The sequence below is a fragment of the Protopterus annectens genome, chromosome 15.part0, assembly GCF_019279795.1.
Source record: "Protopterus annectens isolate FY-2018-M chromosome 15.part0, PAN1.0, whole genome shotgun sequence".
Lineage (NCBI taxonomy): Eukaryota > Metazoa > Chordata > Ceratodontiformes > Protopteridae > Protopterus > Protopterus annectens.
Genome location: NC_056749.1, coordinates 566,676,294 through 566,691,564, shown reverse-complemented (window position 1 = coordinate 566,691,564; position 15,271 = coordinate 566,676,294). Strand labels below are relative to the sequence as shown.

The following is a 15,271-nucleotide window of genomic DNA, read 5'->3' as shown; positions in this document are numbered from 1 at the left end:
GCACCTCAATGCCCCTCTTTAAGAAGAACCTTGACAATTGGATGGGAGATGGGAAATTCACCCCAGGATCACATCATTAGCCCTGCTAAACAGGGGTCCAAGAAAGTAAATATTTGTGGGAAGCAATAGACAGGGAATCGTTATGGCTAGGCTTGTATAGGCCCCTAGGGCTGATAGCCTAGTACCTACCTATGAACATAAAAGGTTCAGGACTACTACCATCAAGCTATAGTATAATCAGGACAGACAAACTACACAAAAAAAGGCTGGTGGAATCGCATTATTCCACCCCAACCACTTCAGTTTCACATTCAAACCATATACCAAAATCTGACTATGCTTAACTACTTAACATCTTAAAAGCAAACTCCAAAAACATCTGTATAGCCATAATCTATATCCCCTGGAATAAACATCCCATTACTAGAAAATATCCCATCATGGAACTAGGCTCATTTCCTACGAAAATATAATTCTTGGTGACGTTAAACTCGACTGGAAAAAAAACTAACATCAGACTTCCTACCATTAGTATAAACCCTTACCAGTTCTCACACCTTGTAACAACCCCAACACAATATGACAAAACCTACAACCAAAGCTCCAAACTTCACTGGATCCTGGTTTCAGATGCTACTAAATTCACTCTCCAGTACCCTCCAAAATATCTTAAGTGACCACCTACCTGTATATACCATAAGAAAATCAACTAATACTACTAGAGAACATAATTACAAGACAATCACAACCTCAAATTTAACTCTCACCTTCTTAGATATACTGAAAGCCATAAACTGGTTATCCTAAAACTTCTTTCTCTGGACGAAGCAGGAGACCACTTCAATACAACATTCTTAACCAACCTAAATAATCTAGCTCCTATACCCAAAGCAAGAAAAACTAATGCCAGGAATGAATGGCTAAAAAATAAAACTCTCAATCTAGAAAACTTCAGCGAGCTAAGAAATGAAGTTAAAAAATTTAATTGGTGACAAAAAACTTTTTGCAACAATCTGTTAAACCCCCCCCAAAAAAAAAAATTTGGGTCATTTAACTAGGCAACAGTAAGGACCCCAATACACATCCAGACAACTCACCCCTCCAAACATGCCCCATATTTAACTTAGACAGTATAACCAAACTAATGACTAAACCCACACCCCCACTATACTATCAAAGACTTGGTCAAAAATCATCTCCTCATGGTCTCACCCTCAAATACAGACACTTATTTTGCTACTCCCCAAACCAACTCCCCATTACCTCTCACAGAATCTCTCCACAAACTTAGATAATCTCATATTTAAAAAAACTCTCTCAAAAGTAGTTGACAATCTTCCTGCTGAACACCTTAAATTGGCAGCACAGACCAAAGCTCTTCCATTTGGTATTAAGTGAAGCGTATGTTCCACTAATCTGGAAAAAATCAATCATTCTACCACACAAAGGAGACAACTCCATTGAAGTGTCTAACTTTTGTCCCATTGCTATTCTATCACCTCTGTCCAAGATACTAGAAGTGTCTATAAACAACTTACAAATCTTTCAAAAACTACTTACCTCAACTCAGCATGGTTTCAGACTCCACCACAGTACTGCAACTGCACTCCTGGCATTTATGGATATGGTAAATCATGCCAGAGACCCAGGCAAACTAGTCTCCGCACTATTCTGCAACTGCACTCCTGGCATTTATGGATATGGTAAATCATGCCAGAGACCCAGGCAAACTAGTCTCCGCACTATTCTGCAACTGCACTCCTGGCATTTATGGATATGGTAAATCATGCCAGAGACCCAGGCAAACTAGTCTCCGCACTATTCTGCAACTGCACTCCTGGCATTTATGGATATGGTAAATCATGCCAGAGACCCAGGCAAACTAGTCTCTGCACTATTTTTAGACCTCTCTATAGCATTCAACACTGTTTCTCATACCAAACTGCTACAACTGTCTACTCTTGGTCTTCCGTCAACTCCCTCCAATGGCTCTCAAGTTTATCATCAGATAGGCAGTTTATAACATAGAAAAACACCCTTTCACCCTATCAGCAAATATTGCCAGGGTACCTCAAAGCCCCATCATAGGGCCCCTTATGTTTAACATCCTTACTAATAATCTCTATACAGTTGCCCATCAAAGATCCTTAATACAATATGTAGATTGTAACTATGATCTTCTCCTCTCAAAAAAAAAAAAAAAAAAAAAAAAAAAAAAAAAATGATCTTTCAAAAATAACCCAAAAGGTCTTCTCTACAACTGAAACATTGCTAAATGATTCACAAGTACCACTCAACCTAAAAAAAAACTAAACTCCTAATTTTAATCCAAAAACATAAACCATACACAATTTTAGAATTCACTCTCTGAACAATCGAAGTTGCTCAGCACACCAAGCTACTTGGTGTAATCATGGATGATGAACTAAAATTAAACCTCCATCTCCAATAGAACACCAGAAACTTAGTATGGTCTCTAGGCAAGGAGTCTTTCTAAACCGATCCACTAGAATCACCAGTCTTTTACCTTCTCTCCTATATGGTACTCCCCTACTTACAAATCTTCAGATTTCACTCAAATCAAAACTTGAACCTTGTTATAATAAAAACTGAATATTTGCCACTGGCTCCAAATCCTACTCCTACCACCGTACCTCACCTCAATCCCTTAAATGGCTTGAACTGCTACAATACCTCACCTACATGCAACTCTTAACAGCCCATATTGTCTATAATCCCATAGCCTGCCCTGCTCCAAGCTCTATCCTATCTTCTTGCAAGATCAAGAAAATACACGACCAGGAAAGTAAAAGTCAATTTTAACTATGACTTCTGAAGAATGAATTCTGAAAAAGTCAGTTAAAAATTGACAAAAGCGCTCCATGAAATTTTACTTTACTTTCCTGGTCATCCAGTTTGCTTTGTATTTTCTTAGTTTTGCTCCTTTTGGTTTATCTTGCAAGATCACCAAGAATTGAAGAAAAACTGCTGTCAATACACAAACCCAGAAAATCTGAAGGGAAAAGGCTGTTCTCCGATTCCATTGCCAAAGCTTGGATTAACCTTCCTACTAATATCAGATGCAATACCCACATTTCCTCATTTAAACACGCATTAAAAGAATACTTGGGCAAAGCCTGAATATGTTTCTGCTCAAAACCTGCATAATATCGAAACCTCTTCCAGTGAGTTACCAAACTCTCCTCTAAAATCTCTCCTCTCTCTCCATCCTGTCTCCCTTACTACTAACCTTACCCCCCCCCTCACCATCCTCAGTCTTCCTTGTTACTAACCTTACCCCTTCACTCCCTCTCCATCCTCAGTCTCCCTTATTAACCTTTCCCCCCTCACTCTCCATCCTCAGTCTCACTTACTAAGTGAACTCTCCTCTCTCTCTCTCCGTCCTCAGTCCCCCTTACTAATCCTTAGCGTCTCACTCCTCTCTCCTTTCTTACACTCGCCCTTAAAGCTGCATTCCCTCTCTTCTACTCATTTCTACTGCACTATCCAAAATCTGTCTCCCCCTTACTTAGTAACCAACTCGAACTTTATGTACCCTTCACTGCATTTCATAATTGCATGTTAACAGCTTAACCATTTCTCCAAAATAGCTACATCACTATCTCTACCTCTCTATGTACGTAACTTCACCTACAACTTTGGCTCATCTCGTACATAGTTATACTAATTACATAATTCAGTTCTAACTTTTATTAAAGAAAGACTCACTTGATTGTTAGGAAAACTGTAAATTGAAGTTTATTGTAAATGGTCTCTGTATACCAAAATGCTATAAAAATCCTTATCTCTGTATGCACAGTAATTCTATACAGCCTTTCAATGTATGCTGAAATGCTGTTAATCTACAGTTTCTTTTTATATGATGTAATCTTAAATGTTTATCTGGAGTTTTTCTCCCCGGGCCTCAGCTGAAAATGGGTTCTCAAGACTCAGCTTTACTTTCCCCAATAAATAAATATGCAAACTGTTCTCCCTTCATGTGAAAAGGTGCAGTTAAGACAGTAATGCTCAATACTAAAAAAATTAAATAACTTGCATGCTCTCTTCAAAGGAATCATTCTTTTGTAAAAGCATCGACCCACAACGTTAACCCCATGGTGAGAAAAGGACTAGAGCACAGGAATTTAAACCAACACATTGCAGAGAAGAGGCAAAGCATCCCAAAGTTCCCAGAATACAAACTAAAATTATATTCCAGTAATTAACTAGTGAATACAAGGAGTTAAAAATGTCAACCCCAGCAAAACAACAATGCTGGTCAAATGTCATCACGTTGTTACCTCTTCAAAACGAGTAGAGTCTGCCTGTAGTCCATTTGTATGGTTACTTTTCAGATACCCAGCATATAGGTCACAGGGGATATGACTGAGGAAGACACCACAGTGTGTGTGGCCAATACTATGCTGCAGCAACTCTGGAGGAAATAAATTTAAGATGCGGATCTGGATCCACTAGGTCTCCAGCAGCAGTGGGGTTCTACATCCTCTGCTTTGCATTTTAAAACCCCACCCTAGAACTGTAGTTGGAACAGCTATGGTTTTAAAAAATTACTAGCAATTGTGATAACATGTTGGGACCTATCAGTACCTCTTTTGCAGTGCTGATCACATCCCACAAGTCTACCTTTGTCTCTAATGAAGGAGGACTTGACTCTTCCACCAAGTCTTTGATCCAAGTTATAAGCACACAACCTGTGGTGAGACCTGGGCACTTGGGTTGACAATCTCACATTCGACAGTCATGAGGTGGCTGTGGTCAGAAAAAGCCTTTTACTTGTTTCATCTTATAAGTAAAGGCATTGCATCCAGAAAAAAAGGAGGTTATTACCTGTCTGTACTCCTCTCTTATTATACCTATGATTGAGTATTATGCCCCATTTGGTATGTACCTCTCCATACACCTGCGCCAACTGGAAAGGCTACAGAAATACCTCAGAGAATCCATGTCCTCCAACACCTATCCTTTGCAGATGGGCTTAAATTACAATTACGATACTCTGTCTCATATAGACTTGCTCATAGGTGATATGTCTCACCTACAAGGTAATATCGGAGCCTGCCCTACTACAGATGCTCCATATTCGTAAGTCTAGCTCCTCACATATTACCCACTTGATAGGCCTAAATCTGATAAGCGACATTAACAAAACCTGCTGGAGAGATAGAAGTTTGTCTTCCAGAGGCTGCCCTGTCTCTGGAATAGACTTCCCATACATGTCAGAGTACCTCACTGGCCCTCTTCAAACACAATCCTGATTAATGGTTGGGAAACCATAAATTTGTTCCAGAGGTTCCACCTTTGTCCCTCATTGAGGGGGGGGGGTGACAGGTGCTGACTGAGGTTTCTTTTTTGGGGATAAACTCTTGGCTAGGCTTGTAAGAGCCCCGGGGCCATTAGCCTAGTACCCTCCTAAGATCCTATATAAACACTGGGAGCAGTAAAAAGATGCTTTGAATATACTGTAAGACAACAGAAAACACCACCATGCAACTGATATACAAACTAAAATGCATTAAAACGTTCACTTTTAAAATGTTAAGAAATCTAACCATCTCCATTATTCACTTTTTTAATTTTGTCAAGAAACCTCAAACTCCATCAATACAATATATAAATGGGGCACAAGAAAATTAGTCTATTAAAAAACACAAATAGCAAAGTAGACCTGACAGCACTGAAGATATGAAAACATATGCCAGAACTACCACCTGTTTACTAGAATGCCCTTTTATTTATACCATTAATGAAATTAAGATTTGTATATTAGATAACATTAAGAAATTGTGGACACTAAATATAAAAATTGGGCTAACTTCTCCAAACATACAAGCGTATAGCGAACAGTTCTGAAATTAAGCAACACTTACTGGTATTTATGAGGTATATGGCATATTCTACTACAGATGAAATGAAGCAGTCTAAAAAATTAGAGGAAATAACATTAAATTATACACAAACTTCTCTTCCTCAAAACCATACTTCAGAATTATCAGCATCTCAAAATGAAATTGTAAAAAAAAAAAAATTACAGAAACAAGAAGCTGCTTTGATTTATGGTACTGAAGACCCATATACTTGCTTGGGACACAGGGATTCTAATCCTCTTCAGTATTTTACTTGTTCACATTTTGTACCGACTACACGCATCAGCAGACTGAGCTCATGGACATTAGGCAGCTATACTTACCTTTCTTACTGCCAAACCCCCCCAAAATTATTCACACTTGTTCAAAAGCACTATGTCATGTTTAGGGAATTGTAAGCATAACGCAGGGGTTAACTTTGCAACTCCTGGTAGACAAAAACTCTGCACAAAGACTAGCTTCAGCAAAGTACAACAGTTTTATTCCAGACTCTCATTCTGCAGCTTCCACCCCTAGTTACATCCAAGCATTAGTATGCACTTCATGACTTGTTGGAGCATGCTCAGAACAGCAGAAGCCTCCAAGCTCAGTCTGAATCATTAGACTCGCTGCTACAGTTAAAGTTCACCAAAGCAAACTGGGTTGCAGTTTTAGTTTGACTTCTCTAGCATGAAACCAAGGACATTTACTACCTTACTTACTCGCTGCTAATTTAAGTGATGGGACATGCTGATTTTGAAGTGCGACCATCTTACTGCTTTGCTAGTTATGAATGAGCAGCACAGATAAGGACTTAAAGACATTGCACAAATCAAAATGGATACTGTATTTACGTGCAGATGGTCTCAAGAATGCACAGTACTGTGAAAATACACATTTTAAATGGTATTACTAAAATTCAACTGCTTAATAAATTAGCAGAAACTACCATTTTGGTGAGAAGAATGTTTATGGCTCAGCTGATAAATCCAAAACCTAAATCGTACACCCCCCCCCCCCCCCCCCAGACTAGCACTTGGCAATATTTTTGTATTTCTGTCGCACTATTTTACTAGGACTGCTCAGAAATAATCCCAAGGCATTTTTATTTTTCAATAAGCAGGGAATGATCCTTCGCTGGTGTCATACTTTCCATGATTTGCTTGAAGCATGTGGTCAAGCCTGAAAAGGTCTGCTGTGTCAGTGCACTTATCCAGTTACCAAACTAGTTATGGAACTGAAGGATTGCTTTTCTACAGAGCAAAGTGGGAAAATGCAGCTTTTCATTCCAGTGTGTCTACTTCTACAAGACTGGAAAGTAGTGTGTTTAAGGGTTTTATTTATATAATCCTGGATTTTGCAAATGACTATTACTTTGCTCATGTAGTTACTTTATGATTAGTTGGTGTTTGTAGACCATCACTTGTCAGATAAGTTTACAGTGTGGACTGTCTGGTTCAGTTATTTAACATTCAGTAAGACAGAAGTGGAAAGAGACTAAACATTCTGCCATTACTTGCTGTGGTACAAATGCAGGCTGTCCTGGATAAATTGGATAATCTATATACATGGTTTACCATTTTTTTTTTTAAACAGTAATCAAATCTGGGACTTTACAACTAAGGACCTCAAGAAATGTTGCATGCTTCCTGCCGCAGCTAATGTATACAACCAGTCCTAGATCACATTCAGAAGATATCTACAGAGGAAGGCAGCTTGAGCCGAGTAACAATTCAGCCTTTGTCAAAGTGGGATTTTCCCCTTTCATTCTTTCCTCCCACTCCCATTTTTGTACTTCCACATCTGCAATGGAATATGTAAGGAGATCTTTGATATGTTCAGCACATTGAGGATTTTATATCCCGTTTAGTTTCTCAGGCAGGTTGCTGATCTCATATGACAGTAATTTTCAGCACACACTTGCTAAACAGCTCTAAGGTCAAAAATACACGCAACGTGCAAGTCAGAGGTAAGGAAATTTCCCTTTCTCCGAGGTGCATGAATTTTAATTCCACTTAAAATTTATTTTAATTCAAGTATACAATTCAGTATTGTATTTTATGACACCATACCCATCCACAGCTGCTTTTCCCTATTTTTGCATATGGGGTCGTGGTGTCATTCCAACAGTGACAATCTAAAGTCAACGTTCACACTGTCAGCTGGCAACCCCCTGTCTTTGTTGTTTTGCATACCACACACACACTTAAGGCCAACTTAGTGTGTCCGTTCCACTTACTGCTTGTTGGAATGTGACACATCGTAAAATATTAAATTTACTATTAATGGCAGGGAAAGTTTTATATTCTCTCCTCCGCCTCCAGGAGTATGGGATAAAGTAAAACACCAGCATTAAAACAGAATAGTAAACTGAAAATAGACACTATGGTGTAGCAATTACCATCACCGCCTTGCAGGACTTGTTCTATTTTTGCTTCTCCTGTCAGAATGTTGATGTCTAAACGCCTACCTTTTCTGTGAGATTTACAAAGGGGCTTCACTTAAATTCCACATTGCAAAGACTTGCCGGGTGACGTGGCAATACTTCCAATTTTGTTACATATAAAAATATGGGCACACTCTAGTGGATTAGTTTCCTGCCCAGCTTTTGTTCTAGGCCTCTTTTCTTTTACTTGCTAGGAAAGTGAAATAAATAAGAGAATGAGAGCAGCAACTTGGAAGCCCAAGACTGGTCTACAGAGGAAAAGGCTATTTTGAAAATTATGCATGTCTTTCCTTGGAATAGATAGCGCATACCATCCAGAAGATCAAACAGTGATCTGGTACTCACCAACATGGGAGTAAGTTGCCCCCCCCCCAACCCATGTTATGTCCTCACTAGTGAGGTCAGATCACAAAGCTGTCTCATTTGAAGTACAAAAAAAAAACAGAAAATACAGCTAAACTAGTAACAGGCACTATTCAAAGGCAAACTACATCATACTAGTGACGCTGTCAAAATTGAAGGCTATCCCCAACCCAGTGACCCCAGTATTATTCACAAAGTCCCTATACAAACATGTGAATGGCTGCATAGAGGCTACAATACCTACCAGAAATAAACCCCAAAACAAATCCTACTGGTGGAATCCTCACCTAAACAGGGTATATAACAAAAGAGAAACTCAGCCAAAATTCAGGAAGAGCAACTTCCTTAAAGACAAGCTCTCTCTTGTGCAACTAAAGAAACTAAGAGGTCCAAGTCCAACAGGGACAACTATGAAGTCAGGATAGCCCCACAGGCTAAAGACAATCAAAAGGTATTCTTCAGCCTACATCCAGAACCTTACAGGAAACACAGCATTGTGCTGAACTGGTGAACGGTACCACCACCAGAGAGACATCTACTGGATAATAAATTCAGCTCAAACTTCACCCCCACTTCCCCTAGTGCTGGGCAGCATTAACTAAAGCCTAGACCACCACCTTCCTGGATCTTGAAAACATCCCTGGTTAACTCCTAAACAGCTTAAAACATGACATCAGGATCACTTGAGACTGTCTTCAACTGCAGCCATGTAACAGGCAACATTCCAAGTAAATGGAGGACTGCAACAAGGCATCCCCCTCCACAAGGGTGGACCATCAACCAAGCCCAGGGAACTACAGACCCATCAGTCTAACATGCCTAATATGCAAGCCATGGAATGAATTATGGAAATGATAAACAAGAATATTGACAATCTACAGACACTTGACCCATCCCAATTTGGCTTCAAGGGAAGATGCCTCCTTAAACTGGTAGACTTCTTTGAGGGGGTCACAAAGGCAATGGCCAAGAGTAAAACAGTGCATGCTGCTTATCTTGATCTAGCCAAGACATTTCATACAACACCACACGCAGGCATTGTTGATGAGTTCTCAGAGCTAGGTGTAAATCCTTATACAAAACTTGCTGATTCTCAAACTGGACCCAAGAAATGAGGGTCTGCAAGACCATCAATGCAGAGAGGCCAGTCACCAGTGGTTCTGTTTGGCATCTTACTTCTCAGAAGTAGTGGCTAATATTCAAAGCCTCTGGTCAACAAGTTCGCAGATGACTGCAAAATCAAGAGCTATTCTAGTTCCCCCAAGACACCAACATCTTGCAAGTGGGTTTAACAAAGACAAATGACTGGTGCCAAATCCATGGCCTAAAACTCAATGTCAAAAAAATTTATTATAATGCCCTTTGGGAAACTGCCAACCCAGCTTAGTTACTCCATTGATAGAACACCTGTAAGAGTTGACCCAGTAGTAAGGACTCTGGGAATACACGTAGATTGTGACCTGGCCTTTGATCAACACGTAGCCAAGATAAGAAAAAAAATCATTCTGTGTTGCCCAATTTATAAGTAAGGGTATGGCATCCAGGTCCAAGGAATTGACAGTAGCACTCTACTCGGCCCTTATCAGACCTATCATTGAATACAAAGACACCCTTTGGCATGCATCTAACTAGACTCTTGCAATAGTTGGAAAGTCCAGAAAGATCTCTCACCAGGAAAATTCAGGACATGAATACCACGTCCTATAAGGATTGCCTAAAGGCTCTTTGTATTCAGTCTCCTACAGGCTGCTGAAAGGGGTTGTTGGCCTGACTTACAGGGCTTCCTCAGATGCATCACTGGTGGATCTGTTGAACTTGTACAAAACAAACCGCACCAAAAACACTAAATCCAGGAATCTGAATTTCAAAATGGAACATGCTGTAGACACACAGATGTGTCCTAAAGATTCCCTGCACTTTAGAATAGGCTCCCCATCCATGTAAAACTGGTTCTTCCCTGACCCTATTCAAATGAAACCTTGATAAATGAATGAGAAATTGTAAAGTTAACCCCCAGTCTAGCCCCTCTAAGTCCCTTATAGACAGGGGCAGTCAAGAAAAATATTGAAACCTCCCATCCAAAAAATCCTTAGTTACCTCCCTACTAACATGCACCCCCAATATAAACACCCATGATACTCAAGGCCAAATGGTTTGGGGTGCACAGCTAAGCTTGTAAGGGCCCTAGTGGTTGCTAGCCTAGTAATGACCTATGACCTATTCCCTTCTACTGTCTCCTTAGTTAGGATTAGGAGATGATTGGATGCTAGATGCAACACAATCATACCTGAGAATTAGACAATCAGAGCAGTGAAAGCCCTGAAAATGAACTTCCAGACTTGGATTACATACCAAGATTGCACCAAAAACAAAAAAGTAAATGAAGTGCTGCAAAGGACTACCACAAACAAATCTTGAAAGGAGCATCCCATACCCTTACTAACAGACTGGGGAAGTCAGCAACTCAAAACAGTTCATTTTGACATGATGTTCTGCAATCTGATAGAAGCACTTCATTGGAAAGGAATTTTAGTTATTCTACAATGCACCAGCAGCATGTGATGAAAATAACTTTAAAATCGTTACATATTCTTTTGCAGTAGCACTTGCCTTACATTCACATATTATTCTTAATGCAAATATGCCTGTAAGACAGCTACAAAAAGCTTTGTAATTTGTTCACATTTCCTATATGCAAGTCTTAATTTCTAACTACTTTCAAAGCTCTCTCTGACTGCTTCTGCATAAAACATTTATCACAAAGAGGAAATGCTTACTACAGAAATATTAAGGATACTGACCAGGCTGAAAAATCAGAGTGATTCTGTTGCCAGTGCTTGCCTATGCACCTGTAAATCAGGAAAATAATGCTTACAGAAACATCCAGCACTTTTTGTAATATTTAAGCAATTTATAATTTAACGAAGGATACTACAGTAAGTGGAAACAACTTTGGATTTATCAAATAAGGGGACAAAGCTATTTCTAATATATTTGCCATAGGAAAGCTAACCAGATGCACAATTTCTGGCCATCGGTAACTATATCCTTCACCACTTAGGATTTATTTCCATCCCTTGTTAGCCATTTCATTATTACTCTCCCGAGTACACCACAGATCACTTCTCTATCCTCAAACCCACAGTTTGAGCATCCCTTCCCATAAGCATGCTAGTAATATTCTCTTTTTTTACACAGAACATCTACTTTCAGGGGTTAAAAACACTTTATATCCCCTTATTTTTTTGCTTTGTTTTTTTATCTACCTGTATACATTATATACTGCAGCTCCGGGGTCACTGTACATAATCATTTTTATGCTTGAATCATAGTTCATTGTACATATTCACTTTGCTGAATATCATTACTCTTACTAACTTCTATTGCGTTACTGCATCACTTGTTACGGAGCACCTACTTTGGTTTTGTACATTATTGTACTGAGCTAGTGTAACATTTCTTGTTAATCGCTGCCCTCTCCAGCCTAGCCTGAATATGATCTACTTGGTTCAGCACTCTGCTCCAATGAACAAAGTTTAAAAACATCAAGTTGCAGTAGCATATGTACACTTGTCCTTTAGGTAAACAGTTTATTTGAGCCAACTTAAACTGAATAGTGTATCAACTGAACAACTTCTACAGTTGGAAGAAATAATTAAAAAGCTTCAGGGCTCATGTGCTGCAGATGCAACCCACCCACCCCCTTCCCAGCATCAACAACTCATGCAGTAACTCAGTTTTAGGCTGTTTTGCTGTAGTTCACCCCTAGTTGCCTCCATTCTTACACAGTTAGGATCCATGAGTCCCCTTTTTCTAAAAGTCTCATTTTTATTTTTACCCACTCCATTCTAGCCCATTATACCAAACTCATTCTCAAGTATTACCATTCTTTGCAGATTGGCATAGACACCACAGATTGCACATCCACCCAAACTACTGAAGTTATAGGTTCATAGGTAGGTACTAGGCCATTGGCCCTAGGGCCTATATAAGCCTAGCCAAAGGTACCCTGGCTTTCGCCACCCAAGAAAATAATTTTCCTGTGCCACTGTCGAGCAGAGCCACTGAAGTGATCCCCGGGGTGAATTTCCTATCTCCCATCCAATCATCAAGATTTTTCTTGAACAGTGCTAATGAGGAGCTTTGTTTGATAATAGATAGGTAGTTTGTTCCGGAGTATGGGAAGCCTCTGGGACAGGAATCTATTCCTCCAGCATGTTCTGTTTATTGTGGTGATGAGGTTTAGTTCCCTGGAGTGTGTAGCTTGTAGGGATTGGGATTTCTTTAAGTGGAGCATGTCTAAAAGCTCTGGGTTTGACATAGCTTTGTGTGTTAGGCAGAGATCGCCTCTGAGCAGGCGATATGCAACGGAGTAAAGATGCAGTTTTTTGAGACTGTCTGCATAGGGCATCTCTGAGGCCGGTAATCCTCTGTGAGGTATTTCTGTGGCCTTTCCAGTTGTTGTAGATGTCTTGTGAGGTACATACCAAAAGGGGCATTGTACTCTATAATGGGTACAATGAGTGACGAGTAGAGGGGAACAATGACCTCTTTTCCTGGATAAGAAACCTTTTGTGATGAGGTGTGCCACATAGGATTTCCTGACTACTGTGGTGATGTGATTATCAAAGGAGAGACTACTGTCCACCTGTGTCCCAAGATCTCTTATCACACTTTTGGTGTTAAGTAGACTACCACCTATGTGGTAGTTCATGGGTACTGAGTTTTTACCAAAAGGAATGACTATGCACTTTTTGGCATTGAGCTTGAGGCCATGGCTTTGATACCAGGCATCTGTCTCAGAAAGGCCCTTTTGTAGGATGTCCACATCTTTTGTAGTTTTGATTATGGCTCCTAGTTTGCAGTCATCTGTGAACTTCGTTAGCCAAAGACCTTCTGTGTTGGCCTGTACTTCAGAGAAGTAGATACCAAACAGGAGAGGACCCAGGACTGAACCCTGTGGTACTCCACTTGTCACTGGTCTGAAGCTGGATTTGGAGTCTGCTACATTCACAGTGTGGGTTCTGTCAGTGAGCCAGTTGGCAACCCATCTTGTGACATAGGGATTTATACCTAGTTTAGGGAGTTTATCTAGAATTCCAGAGTGGGGGATTGTGTCAAAAGCCTTGGCGAGATCTAGATAGGCTGTGTGAACCACCTTACCCTCATCTACGGCTTTGGCGACTGCTTCAAAGAAGTCTATCAGGTTTAGGAGACATGATCTGCCTTTTACAAACCCAAACTGGGTGGGGGTCCTGAGTTTGGAGATTACCAATGTCATTGTTTATAGGTTCCATGATGATACGCTCCATAGCCTTGTAGACCAGGCTCGTTAGGCTAATGGGGCAGTAGTTTCCAGGGTCTGTGGTGGCTTCCCCCTTTGTGGAGTGAGATAACTGTCACTGTGCACCATTCAGTGGGCACATAGCCCGAGGTGAGGCTATGATTGAACATGGTACTTAGGTGGGGTGCCAGTTCATTCTGTAGTTCATGTAAAACACAGCCTGGGATGTCGTCAGGTCCCATGGATGCTGTGTTCTTGGCTTTGGATAGTGTGTTTTTTACCTGTGCAGCCGTGATTACAGGAACTTTGCATTCTTCTGGTATAGAGATGGGCCCTTTAGGGGATGACAGAGGGGTAAAGTTAGCACTGAACCTATCTGCCAGGATGTTGGCAATATCAGTTGGTTCTGTAATATTTAGTGCCATTGTGCTGCAACTCAGAGCAGATCTGAGTGTTGCCATTGAGATTCTGGACATAGCTATAGAATGCTTTGTGGTTGTCTTTAGAGTCAGTGACTATTTTGTTTTCATAACTAGCTTCGGAGGATTTTATGAGGTCTCTCAGCTTCTTACTGAAGCTGACCAGGGAGTTTCTCCAATCATGGGATTTTACTCTTTTGCAACAGTTTCATTCTTCTGTTGTAGAGTTTGTTTATGGCAGGGGACCACCAGATTAGCTTCCTTTTTTTTTGGGAGGATAGCATCTTGGTTCTGTTAGAGATTGCACGATCCATGCACTCATGTAAGTGCTTATAAAGTGCATTTGTGTAGGACTCAGCAGTCATACCTCTATTGTCCGTCAGCATGGGTGGCGCAAAGTTTGCCACTTCTGTCTTAAGGAGCATGAAGTTGGCTTCGGAGAAATTTTTTACTGTGGTTTCCCTAATGTCAAAAGCTGTGGTACATACCAAACCCACACCTGTATTCGTTTAAGTTACACTTTACTTTTATCCCATGAAAGCTTTAAAACTGAGCGATACCCCTCAAATGTCCAGATTTTTGTGGAATGCCTATTTTTAACCTCAGTTTTGGTCTATTCTTAATAAAATTTGGGGTTTTCTGTAAAAGCACAGAGGTCTGAATTCACTAAATAAGGCCATACATTTGAGTTTCAGACTTTATATCCTTCAGAAAATGCATGTTAACACATCACCCCACCCCATTATTTTAGGCTTTATCAAAATTTCTTGAGTCAAGAGGTCAAACAGTATGGATGACTGAGCTGATAGCAAATTATAAAAGTTGTCCCAGAGAGTCTCTACAGCACTGTTATAAACTTAACTGTGATAAGAATAAATATAGTGCATAACAGCAG

At 40.1% G+C, this 15,271-nt stretch overlaps 1 protein-coding gene across 1 annotated transcript in view; it reads right to left on the bottom strand.

The window, feature by feature from the left end:
• LOC122789856 overlaps positions 1–15,271 on the bottom strand; it is a 764,503-nt gene that overhangs the window by 570,685 nt on the left and 178,547 nt on the right. The gene's annotated exons all lie outside the window — the stretch shown is intronic.